This window comes from Schistocerca americana, chromosome 2, assembly GCF_021461395.2.
Source record: "Schistocerca americana isolate TAMUIC-IGC-003095 chromosome 2, iqSchAmer2.1, whole genome shotgun sequence".
NCBI classification, from domain to species: domain Eukaryota; kingdom Metazoa; phylum Arthropoda; class Insecta; order Orthoptera; family Acrididae; genus Schistocerca; species Schistocerca americana.
In genome coordinates, this window is record NC_060120.1 from 265,026,623 (window position 1) to 265,040,923 (window position 14,301).

General features: G+C 38.0%; 1 protein-coding gene across 1 annotated transcript in view; it reads right to left on the minus strand.

Annotated features, from left to right (window-relative positions):
* The window catches only part of LOC124595690, a 108,279-nt gene extending 95,977 nt beyond the window's left edge, over window positions 1-12,302 (minus strand). The window contains exon 1 of the mRNA XM_047134548.1: window positions 12,160-12,302. The gene's annotated coding sequence lies outside the window, so the exon portion shown is untranslated. The remainder of the gene's footprint in view (window positions 1-12,159) is intronic.
* Window positions 12,303-14,301: the final 1,999 nt, after the last annotated feature.

Sequence of the window (14,301 nt, forward strand, 5' to 3'; positions counted from 1 at the left end):
TTAAGAAACATGAAGATGAAACTTCCTGGCAGATTAAAACTGTGTGCCGGACCGAGACTCGAACTGGGGACCTTTGCCTTTCGCGGGCAAGCGCTCTACCACTGGCAGAAGTAAAACTGTCAGGACGGGGCCTGAGTCGTGCTTGGGTAGCTCTGCTGAACTGCTACCAGTTGAAGGTGACAGTGAAGGTGCCACTGCTAAAGACTCATTTTTTGAATGCTGTAATTAAGACTGCAATTATCTGTCACATTATTTATGTCATTTCATTGTAGCCATTTTTGTTACTGTTTTTGGTGAATAAAAAAAATTAAAAAAAAGTGGTAGAGCGCTTGCCCACGAAAGGCAAAGGTCCCGAGTTCGAGTCTCGGTTCGGCACACAGATTTAATCTGTCAGGAAGTTTCATATCAGCGCACACTCCGCTGCAGAGTGAAAATCTCATTCTGGAAACATGAAGATGTTTACTTTTTGATTTCTGAGGAAGTCAGACGTGCTAAGTGCGCCTTTGTAATACTTCTTATCCGTTTTAAATAATTACTTATTTAATTTCTTGGATAGCTTTTTATTTTACCAAGGACGCAATGTTCTGTCGCAACAAAACACCATTTTAATCAATCTGAAACAAAAGTTCGTTTTACATATTGCATTATAATGATGAGTATCACTAATTTTGCACGTGAGACTGTGATTTAGGATTGTGTGTTATTAGATAAACGCAACGTTCCTAACATGTAAACATACGGAACAGGAATTAGTTTAAAGTCGTTCCCAAAGCGTTAGGGCTTTCGAATTTTTCTATTCTTTCATCATGGACACACTTACTTTTACAAAATCTGCAGAATCAGTAATATTTCCAAAAATAAGTGAATTTCGTGTTTATCAAGAAAAGAGCTTGTAGTACTTGCAGTAACAGCACTGACTTGTTTCAGGTCTCTTGTTTGTTTTATTTTATTTATTCGTCAAGTTCCGTAGCAGCAAATTGAGGAGCAAATCTCCAAGGTCATGGAACGCGCTCAGTACATGAAATTACAACATAAAAGTAAAAAACAGATAAAAATAAATGTTTATGAACCAGAAAAAAGTCAGTCCACAAGTTTAAGTAAACGCAAACAACAATACAACAAGAATCACCTTAATTTCTAAAGGAAATCCTCGACAGAATAGAAGTGACCCATGAGGAAACTCTTCAGTTTCGATTTGAAAGCACCTGGATTATTGCTAAGATTTTTGAATTCGCGTGGTAGTTTATTGAAAATGGATGCAGCAGTATACCGCACACTTTCTGCACAAGACTTACGGAAGTCCGATCCAAATGCAGGTTTGATTTCTGTCGAGTGAAAGTTGCTTATTCTTGGGAATAAGCTAATACTGTTAACATGAAATGACAGTAAGGAATGTATGTATTGAGAGGCCAATGTCAAAATATCTTGACTCATGAACAGGGGTCGACAAGTGGTTCTTGAACTCACACCACTTATTGTCCGAACCACCCGTTTCTGAGCCAAAAATATTCTTTTAGAGTAGGAAGAGTTACCCCAAAATATAATATCATATGACATAAGCGAATGGAAATAAGCGAAGTAGACTAATTTTCGTGTCGAATGATCACTCACGTCAGATACCGTTGTAATAGTAAAAATGGCAGCGTTAAGTTTTTGAACAAGATCCTGAACATGGGCTTTCCAAGACAGTTTACCATCTATCTGAACACCTAGAAATTTGAACTGTTCGGTTTCACTAATCATATCCCCATTCTGTGAAATTAAAACGTCAGGTTTTGTTGAATTACGTTTCAGAAATTGTAAAAAGCGATTGTAACTGTGATTTAGCGTTAGTTTATTTTATGCAAGCCATGAACTTAGGTCATGAACTACATTATTTGAAACCGAGCGAATGTTGCATACAACATCTTTTACTACCAAGCTAGTGTCATCAGCAAACAGAAGTATTTTAAAGTTACCCGTAATACTAGAGGGAATATCATTTATATAAATAAGGAACAGGAGCGGCCCTGACTCTGATCCCTGGGGCACCCCCACTTGACTTGACTCAGACCCACATCACAGCCATTCTTGACATTGTGAATAATGACCTTTTGCTATCTGTTGCTAAAGTAACAGGTGAACCAATTGTGAGCTACTCCCTGTATTCTGTAATGGTCCAACTTCTGGAGTAATATTTCATGATCAACACAATCAAATGTCTTAGTTAAATCAAAAAATATGTCTAGCATTCGAAACCTTTTGTTTAGCCCATCCAGTACCTCAAAGGGAAAAGAAAATGTAGCATTTTTAGCTGTTAAACGACTTCTAAAGCCGAACTCTACATTTGATAGCAAATTATGTGATATTAGATGATCAATTATCCTTACATACACAGCTTTTACAACTTCAGTAACTTTGATATAATTTCCGCTTTGTTCTACATGATATCCTTATCCCACTAGTTAGGCACCCGGGGTGCCTATTGCTGCTAGTGGCCCGTTTAGAAAGTTCTAATGGAAAGCAACTCTAAAAGAGCTTGAGAAATGTCTTAAGGAAAGCATTATATTTATCATCTATGTTATAGGCACTATAAACATCCTGACACTCTTGATCCTTGACGGGGTTTAAAGAAACTCTCTGCCGGCCGGGGTGGCTGAGCGGTTCTAGGCGTGGCAGTCTGGAACTGCATGACCACTACGGTCACAGGTTCAAATCCTGCCTTGGGCATGGATGTGTGTGATGTCCTTAGGTTAGTTAAGTTTAAGTAGTTCTAAGTTGTAGGGGACTGATGACCTCAGAAGTTAAGTCCCATAGTGCTCAGAGCCATTTGAACAATTTTTTTGAAAGAAACTCTCTATTACTGCTGGATTAACTTTCCTACATAGTTTGTAATTAAATGTGACATTTGTTTGAGTACTAAAGCCTTTTAGTGTTAAAATTTGTGCATCATGATCTGAAAGGCCATTCACACTTTTACTAACAGAATGCCTATCTAGTAGTGAAGAAGGAATAAAAATATTGACAATGGCTGTGCTACTGCTCTCCTGTAGCCTAGTTGGATCAACACAGTCTGCATCAGATCATATGAATTTATGAGATCTACCAACATTCTTTTTCTTGCACCATCATATACAAAATTTATATTGACATCACCACATATAACTAATTTCTGTTACTTACTACAAAGTGAATCATGAACCCTCTCTAGCTTGAGCAGAAATGCTCTGAAGTCAGAGTTAGGGGACCTATAAACAACAACACTTAGAAGTTTAGTTTCACTAAATTCAACTGCCCCTGCACAACATTCAAATATCTGTTCAGTGCAGTGCTGTGATATGACTATGGACTCAAATGGAATACTCTTTTTTACATACATAGCCAGTCCCCCACCCCACAAAGAGCTCCTTGAAAAGCAGATGTTCTAAAAACTGTGCTACTGATTGGAAACAATGATTTAATAATAATCCCCTTAAGATTTTACAAAAAACTGAAAATGAAACAATTTTTACCATATGTAAAAGGCTAACGTTCATTTGTATTGCACTGTTTTTGTCCACTGTTCGTAAGTCATTTTGTATAAAATCGTATATGGCACTGGTTGTTGATATATTTTTCCTAATTCCGTGTTGAGTATCAGTGAAGATTTTGTTTTTGTCTAAAATTTCATTAACCAGTTATATTACTTTTTATGATTTTACTAAAACCAGACAAGTAGGTGATGGCCTATAGTTTCCTATATTACATTTGTCTTCTTTCTTAATAAAGCGACAGTCAGGAAATATTCCTTTCAGAAAAGTTGAATTGACTACAATTGCAAGATGAACTGAAATGTTGGTAATGTATTGTTTTATGACATATTTGGTATACCATCAATTCCTGACGATATTTTGTTAAGAGTCATTACATTGCAAATTAGTTAGTTAATTAGTTTCCTGTTCTATGGATCATTTTGCATGATTAATCATAATGATATGGAGTATTTTACATTTGCAAATTAATTTTTAAACATAGCTACATGTTGAAAAATCTATGAGATATTTTTTTTTTTTTAAATACAGATCTGAGTTGTAATGACAGAAATTCTTCTACAGAATAGAAGTAGTTGTCAAGAAGAAACTATTTCAGTTTGTTTTCAAATTTTACTTTGCTGTGGACCCATTTTTGTGCTAAGACAACATTAATATGGAGTAATGAATGTTACTTTTCCTTTTGGTGATTTAACTATATAGTTCATCATTCCTCTTGAAATGTTGTGGAATATTTACAACAAACTTCATGACAGGTGAAATATATTTTGCAGCAATAGTCAGATTGCTCAACTCACTAAACAAATGTCTATAAAATTATTCTGGGTGGGCACCGCATGTTATTCTTACAGCACATTTCTGACTTTCTTATTTAAAGACGAGTTGCCCCAGAACATTATTCCATATGACATTATTGAACGAAAATATGTCAACTTACTGATTTGTCTCTTCTGAAGATTTGAAGTGAACCTAAGTGCAAATGTGGCTGAAAATTGTTTTAGGTATTCTAAAATGTGCCTTTTCCGTTTCTCACGAATATGGACACCTAACAATTTCTTATTTCCTCAGCATGTGTTACACTTATCATTGGTGTTGTACCCCCAGATGTTCAGAACTGAATATGGCGTGTGCTTTGAAAACTGATGTTGCAACCATTCACAGAAAACCAGCCACTGATAGTGTTTACTATTTCTTCTGATTCTGTTTGTATGATTGGATCGATTACAATACTATTATCATTTGCAAAAACAACTAATTATGTTTGTTGTATGTTAGATGGGAAATCGTTTACATATATGAGGAAAAACAGTGGACCTAAAAATGAGCCTTGAGGTACCCTATATGTGATTTCTCCCTAGTCAGAACAATGTCCCTGGATTATATTTTTCGAATTATTAAGTACAACTTCCTGGATTCTTTTGGTTAGATATGACATTATGCATTTGTTGGTTACCTACCCTCAATCCCACACAACTTCAATTTTTCTAGAAGAATGCTGTGTTTCATACATTGAAATGCCTTAGAAAGGTCACATAAAATACGAAATGACGTTATTTTATTATCTGTTTTGCAAGTATCAGTTGAAGTGGAATAAGAGTGTTCCTCGTTTTTCTGTTTGAGTCTACTATCTCTTTCGTCACTCACTATTAATTTGTTTGTGGTATTTATATAGTAGCACCTGAAATGTTGTAGAGTATGTTAGAATTTTTTTATATTTGATACAATCACTTTTTTATGATACAATCATGGCATTCTTCAGATGTTGTGCGTAGCATGTGGTTAACAAGTGTTAACAATCCATGAACACTTGTTCACAAAATTCCGCCCGTAACGTCTGAAGTCGGCTATTATAGACTGAAGCCAGTGACAGCTGATCATAAAAAAGTGATTGTAATGAAAATAATACCTTATAAAATGTAGTTCAGTATTTAGCAAAATTTCTGTATCTAAAACTTTGCGTGTGATTGAATGAATATTTCGATGGCAGATAGGAAACTTGTATTGCTGTAATTAGTTTGCTTAGTGGTGCTGATTTTTATGTTAAGTTCTAAATTTCCTAAGGGCATTTTTATTAATCACATATCTCGTTCTTGTTCAGTAAGAATCTGTGCGTAAAGTATGTTCTGTGTTGGTGCCTGGAGTCTTCTTCCACCTTGCTGGAATCCAAGTCTTATCTGCTAATGGCCTGTGCACCACTTCTACATAAGAAGAAGATGATGGCTGTGTAGGTGAATGGAGAAGATATTATGATGTAGCTATTTTCTTTATTGCTCTGTGTCTTCTCTCAGATTTCTTGATAATATATTTGCTAATTTCTTCGACCACAAGCTGCTTCCCTCACTCGACTAAGTGCAGCCCATATGTAGAGTGGAATCTACGCCCTACATGACTTATTAGTAGCTTCTACATTTGTGAGTAGGCGAAGACAAAAAATGTGAAAGCAAAATAGTACCTGAAGTGTCTTGCGCTCCTCAGAAATGTCAACACATTCCATCTCTGTGTCACAAACTCTTCTGTTTCATACAGAACATCTGTCCTCATTTCAGATGTGGCCCGAGAAGAGGACGTTGTGAACAGGAAGTGTTTCATAGATCATTCAAGCACAGATTACCGAAACACAACACAGTGAAATGAAAGACGCTATTTAACATTGGCAGCTGCAGTGCTGCAACATACGGCACTGTTTGATAGCTACGGTAGATAATGGTCGATAAAAAAAAAAAAAAAAAAACCTATCTCAGTATGTCGATGAACTTTCCAACTTTATAACAGACTGCGTCCCATCTTCCCTTGCCTCCAGCCATATCATAAAACATGCAAATATCCTTTTGCATAGAATTTTCATTGGTAGGTAACGGAGACAGAAGAATTGCACAGTAAATGGAAGCAACGATAGAAAGAGATATGCAACAGTATTGTACGTTAATATGTACATTTTGTGTAGGACAATAGGTCTTCTAAAACAGTAATATGAACCCAACATGATTCCTCTGTGCTCTTTCTGGAACAGACAATACAAATGAGTCAGGAGGAAAGATACGTGCTTTGAGGGCATATAGAAATGGTGATTCTGAACAAAAAGCTTTGTATGAACATATGCGCTATTCCGAGATAGAACACCTCTAATGTGAGTTTTGCTCGTTTTTCTTTAATAACTCGAAAATCACGGCCTCTTGAGAAAACATGTCACAGTACAAGAAAGTTCCTGTTCGTTTTTTCTCTAGGCCTGATATTTTTCTCGAAGGAAGCGAGAGAATATTGAAAATTCCGCTTGATGTGCATGCGCAGTAGTTTAGGTAGTTTGTCTAGGTCTATTTGAGGCAGTCAGTTTCCCGTCTTGACAGACCACAAGTGTCACATATCAAATTGTTCGACTCGAATTCCTCTACGCTACTGTGGTAGGCTGTAAACAATGACAATGTACTGAATAATACAGAAAATAAATAACAATGTACAGTAAAAGTGTTCTGTCTAGAAACTATTCAGAATAGAGCATGTGTGCATATGAAGTTTTTTGTCAAAAGTCACCCTTCATAACATGTACCTTTCCTCCTGACACTTTGTATACAGAATGGGGCTTACACAAAAAGACAGAACAGTAACGGACGTAGAAAAACCTGAAGTAAAAGATCTTAACGTTTGTAAATATATTTTGCTGGTGCATAAGTTCGTAGCGTTTTTGCATAGGTTTAATGAACATAAAAGACAGCTGTAACTGAGACTTTAATCATCAGTAATACATCCTGCTTCGTCATTTGCAACGGTCTGCTAACGCTGGTGTAACTTTTCGATTCAGCGACTGTAGAAATCACGTGGTTGTGAGGCGAAGAACTCTTCGAACCATGTTCGGAACGCACTTTCATTCGGAAAGGAAGTTCCTTGAAGGTTGTTCGATAGAGAGAGGAAAAGGCGAAAATATGAGGCCGCAAGATCAGATGAATAAGGTGGGTGCGGAATGACTTAATAACCCACCTCCTGTACACTGTTTTTGTCCATCTAGCAGAATGTGAGCGGGCGCTGTTGTGGAGTAGCATCACTTCATGCAGTCTTCCTGACAGTCTGCAAGACGTCTCAGTTGTTGACAATAAATGTCAGAGCGATCGTTACACCTCGAGGAAGCAATTCGTTGTGCACCACATCATCGTCCCGCCAGATGCAAAATATTATCTTTTGTGGATTCGTGCAGGTCTTTGTATGGGGAGCTGCTGCTTTGTTTTGGCTCATTCATTCTTTTCTTTTCCTTGTGTTAGCATAAAGACACAATTTATTGTCACCGGTAACGATACAGTATAGGAGTGGTAGGTATTGTTCACTAGCCATTTGATGACGAGCAAGCAGGAATGAACGTATGGCCATCCGCTGACTTTAGTAATTTTGCCTTGGAACATGCAGCACCATACACCTACGGCACACGAAGAAGCAAAACCTACATGAAAATTATTTTTCTGTTTTGACTGTGCAACTGTAACTGTAACTGATTTTTATTGTGAGCAACAAGGAGCTTTAAGAAGTCGATGTACTGGACAATGAATAGAACTGTTCCAGGATTTTCGAAGAGATTTCTGCAAGTAGCCCGACTGTCTGTTTTGCACAATATGCTTACTGCTCACGTCTGCCGAATAAATATTTTGTTAATTTAGGTTTATTGACCCAGAAGATAATGCCATAAGACAGTAGGAACTCAGAATATTCGAAATAAGCCACTGTAGATTAGCACAGCAAGAGATACTTCTAAGAGGAAAAGATGTTGAACTCAGTTTCTTGATTAGTGTATCTGTGTGTTGACTCTATTTTTTTAACGAGCTGGACCTCCAAGAAGTCTTACAAAATTCGGAGTTCGTAGTGTTTTGTTTACGACCCTTAATGTCTACTTCTGGTGCTGCGTGGTTGTTTTTCATTATCTGAAAATCATATGATATAATATAAGTCTGTCTGAGATTAGGACTTAAGTTCTTTGCTGAGAACTTTTTGTAATATAATGTGCCGTTTTCGTGATAACCAGGAGTGTTCGCTTCTTGTTGTTGTGGTCTCTAGTCCTGAGACTGGTTTGATGCAGCTCTCCATGCTACTCTATCCTGTGCAAGCTTCTTCATCTCCCAGTACCTACTGCATCCTACATCCTTCCGAATCTGCTTAGTGTATTCATCTCTTGGTCTCCCTCTACGATTTTTACCCTCCACCCTACCCTCCAGTACTAAATTGGTGATCCTTTGATGCCTCAGAACATGTCCTACCACCCGATCCCTTCTTCTAGTCAAGTTGTGCCACAAACTCCTCTTCTCCCCAATTCTATTCAATACCTACTCATTAGTTATGTGATCTACCCATCTAATCTTCAGCATTCTTCTGTAGCACCAAATTTCGAAAGCTTCTATTCTCTTCTTGTCTAAACTATTTATCGTCCATGTTTCACTTCCATACATGGCTACACTCCATACAAATACTTTCAGAAACGACTTCCTGACACTTAAATCTATACTCGATGTTAACAAATTTCTCTTCTTCAGAAACGCTTTCCCTGCCAATGCCAATCTACATTTTATATCCTCTCTACTTCGACCATCATCAGTTATTTTTCTCCACAAATAGCAAAACTCCTTTACTACTTTAAGTGTCTCATTTCCTAAACTAATTCCCTCAGCATCGTCTGACTTAATTCGACTACATTCCATTATCCTCCTTTTGCTTTTGTTGATGTTCATCTTATACCCTCCTTTCAAGACACTGTCCATTCCGTTCAACTGCTCTTCCAAGTCCTTTGCTGTCTCTGACAGAATTACAATGCCATCGGCGAACCTCAAAGTTTTTATTTCTTCTCCATGGATTTTAATACCTACTCCGAACTTTTCTTTTGTTTCCTTTAGTGATTGCTCAATATACAGATTGAATAGCATTGGGGAGAGGCTACAACCCTGTCTCACTCACTGCTTCCCTTTCATACCCTTCGACTCTTATAACTGCCATCTGCTTTCTGTACAAATTGCAAATAGCCTTTCGCTCCCTGTATTTTACCCCTGCCACCTTCAGAATTTGAAAGAGAGTATTCCAGTCAACATTGTCAAAGGCTTTCTCTAAGTCTACAAATGCTAAAAACGTAGGTTTGCCTTTCCTTAATCTTTCTTCTAAGATAAGTTGTAGGGTCAGTATTGCCTCACGTGTTCCAACATTTCTACGGAATCCAAACTGATCTTCTTCGAGTTCGACTTCTATCAGTTTTTCCATTCGTCTGTAAAGAATTCGCGTTAGTATTTTGCAGCTGTGGCTTATTAAACTGATTGTTCGGTAATTTTCGCATCTATCACCTGTCTCATACATTTTGCTCGCCAGATGGTAGAGGTTTGTCAGGACTGGCTCTCCCAAGGCTGTCAGTAGTTCTAATGGAATGTTATCTACTCGCGGGGCCTTTTTTCGACTTAGGTCTTTCAGTGCTGTCTCGAACTCTTCAAACAGTATCGCATCTCCCATTTCATCTTCATCTACATCCTCTTCCATTTCCATAATATTGTCCTCAAGAACATCGCCCCTGTATAGACCCTCTATGTACTCCTCCCACCTTTCTACTTTCCCTTCTTTGCTTAGAACTTGGTTTCCATCTGAGCTCTTGATATTCATACAAGTGGTTCTCTTTTCTCCATGCGCTAATGTGCTACAGGGCATTGTAAATAACACACTAAAATTATGCCATTTCTCTTTGAATGCAAGCCAGAAATCTCACTTAAATCATACCATTTCTCTTCGAATGCAAGTCGGGAATCGCTAAAAAATTATCCATTTTCTCTTCGAATGCGTGCTGGTATGCTAATAAAATGGACGAAAACATGCTTTGTAGTACACTTTCTGCGATAACTAGAAAGCAGTGTCGTGTGCTGAAATGATGGTAGTTTCACCACAATCAACTCAGAGAAGGGATACAGCTGCCTGTTTTCAAGTGGCAATTCGTCTGCTTGGGTTCATTTCCCCTCTACTACCATGATTTTATTAATTTGTTTTTCCTTCATTTTTTATTCGCCACAATGTTAAACGACTAATTATAGAATTTAAATACACTTAAACAATTCAATTTATGTATGTAAAATTAGTAAATTCAATTTATTGACGATTACTATCCTTGTACTTCAAAAGGGTATAGGCCACCACATTGTGGTGTAATGGTGAAATTTTGCATGAACCATCACTGATGGTAACACTTTATATTGTTTATGTCTTTTGAAATCCTGACATTGGAACCCAAGTATAAGTCTACTCTTATGTCCTTACGGGTTTTGGGCTTTTAAGTGTTTGCTTTCAAAAGTTTATTTGTGCAACAGGTTTTTATATCTGGTCGGTCATATGATGACATCTGATTGCAAGAACGTTAGTGATAGGATGTGCGAAATGCAATCTTTGATCTTAATCATTTAAATACCTTATCGCCTTGTTCTGATGTATCTTTACGTTGAAGAAGTATTCTGCTGCATATGCATATGCTGAATCTTTCCTGTGTCAACTTCGAGATGATGGTGGGCTCCACTTGAAGCATCAATCATTTCTTGATGATGATTCATAGGTAAATGATTAAGTAATAGACATACAACTATTCCTTTTCACTTCTCACTTATTATATCCAAATGTTTTACGCCAGCAACTGTTACCATACACGATTACCATTATTTGCACCACATTGTTTCACTGCATTCAACACTTTGCTAAAAGTTATCTATGCAAAGGTTTTAATTATTTTTCAGTTAACAAAATATGAAGTGACGAAGAAGGTTTAGGAACATATGGGCAGCTTACAGAAGGATTGCTTAGCTATCATCTGAGCTGTCTGGCAAGGTTGAGCTTAGACCCTTGGTTTGGATATTTCTGTCATCAGCTAGAATTACGGTTTTAGAATGGTCTTTGAGAGCCATTGGAAGTAATGTAGGTTCGTTAAGAATAAGATCAAAACCACTAGCGATCCATGTGGGACCCTATATGTTATGTTCCCCTTTCAGAGGTTGATTTCATTCCTACAATACAGTCTGTTATTACGACCCTCTACTTTCTGTTACGGAGGTTACTATTAATTTCGTAATACTTCGTTAAGAGAAATTTTGTGGTAATATAATCAATGTCTACCGCAAGACAGCCGAATATAGGTTTTGTGTTTAGTTTTACCATGACTTCTGATATGGCATTCTCTGTGGAGAATCATTAGCGATAGCCAAACAGGAAGGCCACTAATAAATTCTGCTCAGAAGAATGAATCAGTGTTGTGAAATAAGGTACTTTCTCGAAAACTATCGAAAAATTTGGAAGGAGTGAAATAGGTCTGTAATTGGAGGTGGTTTACTAATCACCAGTTTTATAGATGGTTATTACTAAACAGTAATTAAGCCTATCATAAATACCCCCTGAGTTGCTGACAGAAGTTCATATCGGTATCTTAGACACTGTGCGATGTGCATGCCTGATACATGTTCTGATGTGTGTTTCTACAGTAAGGTGCTACACTGACTACTGTGTCGTAAGACAGCCACACTCGAAACAATTGATACTCGAGCCGAACCACGGAGCTCCTCTGGTCATCAGAGTCAGCGGCAGAGATAGCGGCGCGAAGGCGTCGGCGGACAGGAAACGGCCGCTTTGCGGCGGGATGGGCACAGATGCGATAACGGCAGCCACTTACCTCGTTGTGCACGGGCCGGCTTGTTAGATGTTGGAGCGTGTTAGGCGCAGTCGTCTGCATATGCAGCCTGCACGAGCAGCGTCCACACTCAGACCTATACCTATCAACGGTACTAACACAGTCTAACATAACAGTCGCGACACTCACTGCTGTAAAAGTTGTTACCGTCTGACAGATGGAGCGACACTAGCGCTCCAAGCGGCGAGTAAGATGAACGTCAGACGTGTCGTAACCATAATGTTTGTTTTGCATCCATTTCCTACGTAATTTACGAAATATTGGAGTTATTTTCTTTCCTCTAAGGGTTTGTGTAGTATCAGAAGGCATATTGTTGTTGTTGTTGTTGTGGTCTTCAGTCCTGAGACTGGTTTGATGCAGCTCTCCATGCTACTCTATCCTGTGCAAGCTTTTTCATCTCCCAGTACCTACTGCAACCTACATCCTTCTGAATCTGCTTAGTGTATTCATCTCTTGGTCTCCCTCTACGATTTTTACCCTCCACGCTGCCCTCCAATACTAAATTGGTGATCCCTTGATGCCTCAGAACATGTCCTACCAACCGATCCCTTCTTCTGGTCAAGTTGTGCCACAAACTTCTCTTCTCCCCAATCCTATTCAATACTTCCTCATTAGTTATGTGATCTACCCATCTAATCTTCAGCATTCTTCTGTAGCACCACATTTCGAAAGCTTCTATTCTCTTCTTGTCCAAACTATTTATCGTCCATGTTTCACTTCCATATATGGCTACACTCCATACAAATACTTTCAGAAATGACTTCCTGACACTTAAATCTATACTCGATGTTAACAAATTTTTCTTCTTCAGAAACGCTTTCCTTGCCATTGTCAGTCTACATTTTATATCCTCTCTACTTCGACCATCATCAGTTATTTTGCTCCCCAAATAGCAAAACTCCTTTACTACTTTAAGTGTCTCATTTCCTAAACTAATTCCCTCAGCATCACCCGACTTAATTAGATTACATTCCATTATCCTTGTTTTGCTTTTGTTGATGTTCATCTTATATCCTCCTTTCAAGACACTGTCCATTCCATTCAACTGCTCTTCCAAGTCCTTTGCTGTCTCTGACAGAATTACAATGTCATCGGCGAACCTCAAAGTTTTTATTTCTTCTCCATGAATTTTAATACCTACTCCAAATTTTTCTTTTGTTTCCTTCACTGCTTGCTCAATATACAGATTGAACAACATCGGGGAGAGGCTACAACCCTGTCTTACTCCCTTCCCAACCACTGCTTCCCTTTCATGTCCCTCGACTCTTTTAACTGCCATCTGGTTTCTGTACAAATTGTAAATAGCCTTTCGCTCCCTGTATTTTACCCCTGCCACCTTTAGAATTTGAAAGAAAGTATTCCAGTCAACATTGTCAAAAGCTTTCTCTAAGTCTACAAATGCTAGAAAAGTAGGTTTGCCTTTCCTTAATCTTTCTTCTAAGATTAGTCGTAAGGTGAGTATTGTCTCACGTGTTCCAGTGTTTCTACGGAATCCAAACAAATCCATAGGCATATATGTTTCTAAAAGTGAGTCTAAAATAAGCGCAAGTGTGGACAAAAACCGTGAATTAAGTGGCAAGCTAGAACACATTCGTGAAGAAACACTTGTGACATTGGATAGAACTGCAGTTTACCACGTTTATATCAAAAGAATATAAACACACAGATTCACACGTAAGAAGCACAGACATATACCTCTACATGCAAAAGCGATCGACAGCTCGTTTATCGTTCTGTAGGCCTACTGTGTTTGTCACTGTCGTCGCCTGTTGCCACAAGTACGACCTTCATCTTTATATTATTCTAAGTGGGACAAGCAACTGCCAAATAGTGGGAGAAATATGTTAAAAACATTATAATGAGCTGATTACATTACATTTCACGCAAAACCAAATATTTGAGTAATTTTCAAACAGTATGTCAGTAGTGAACAAGGTGCTAACAAACTAATGTCATCACACGAAGGAAGCAAGGAAAATTAAGTGACTAACAACAGAAGTGAATGAAACACATACCAAACGCTTTTGTAAGACAGGAATAACTCTACTTAATCTAACCACTTCATCGTCAAAGCACGTCTGCGTTGACGATTAACATGAATTTGCCACTGATACATGGAGAGTT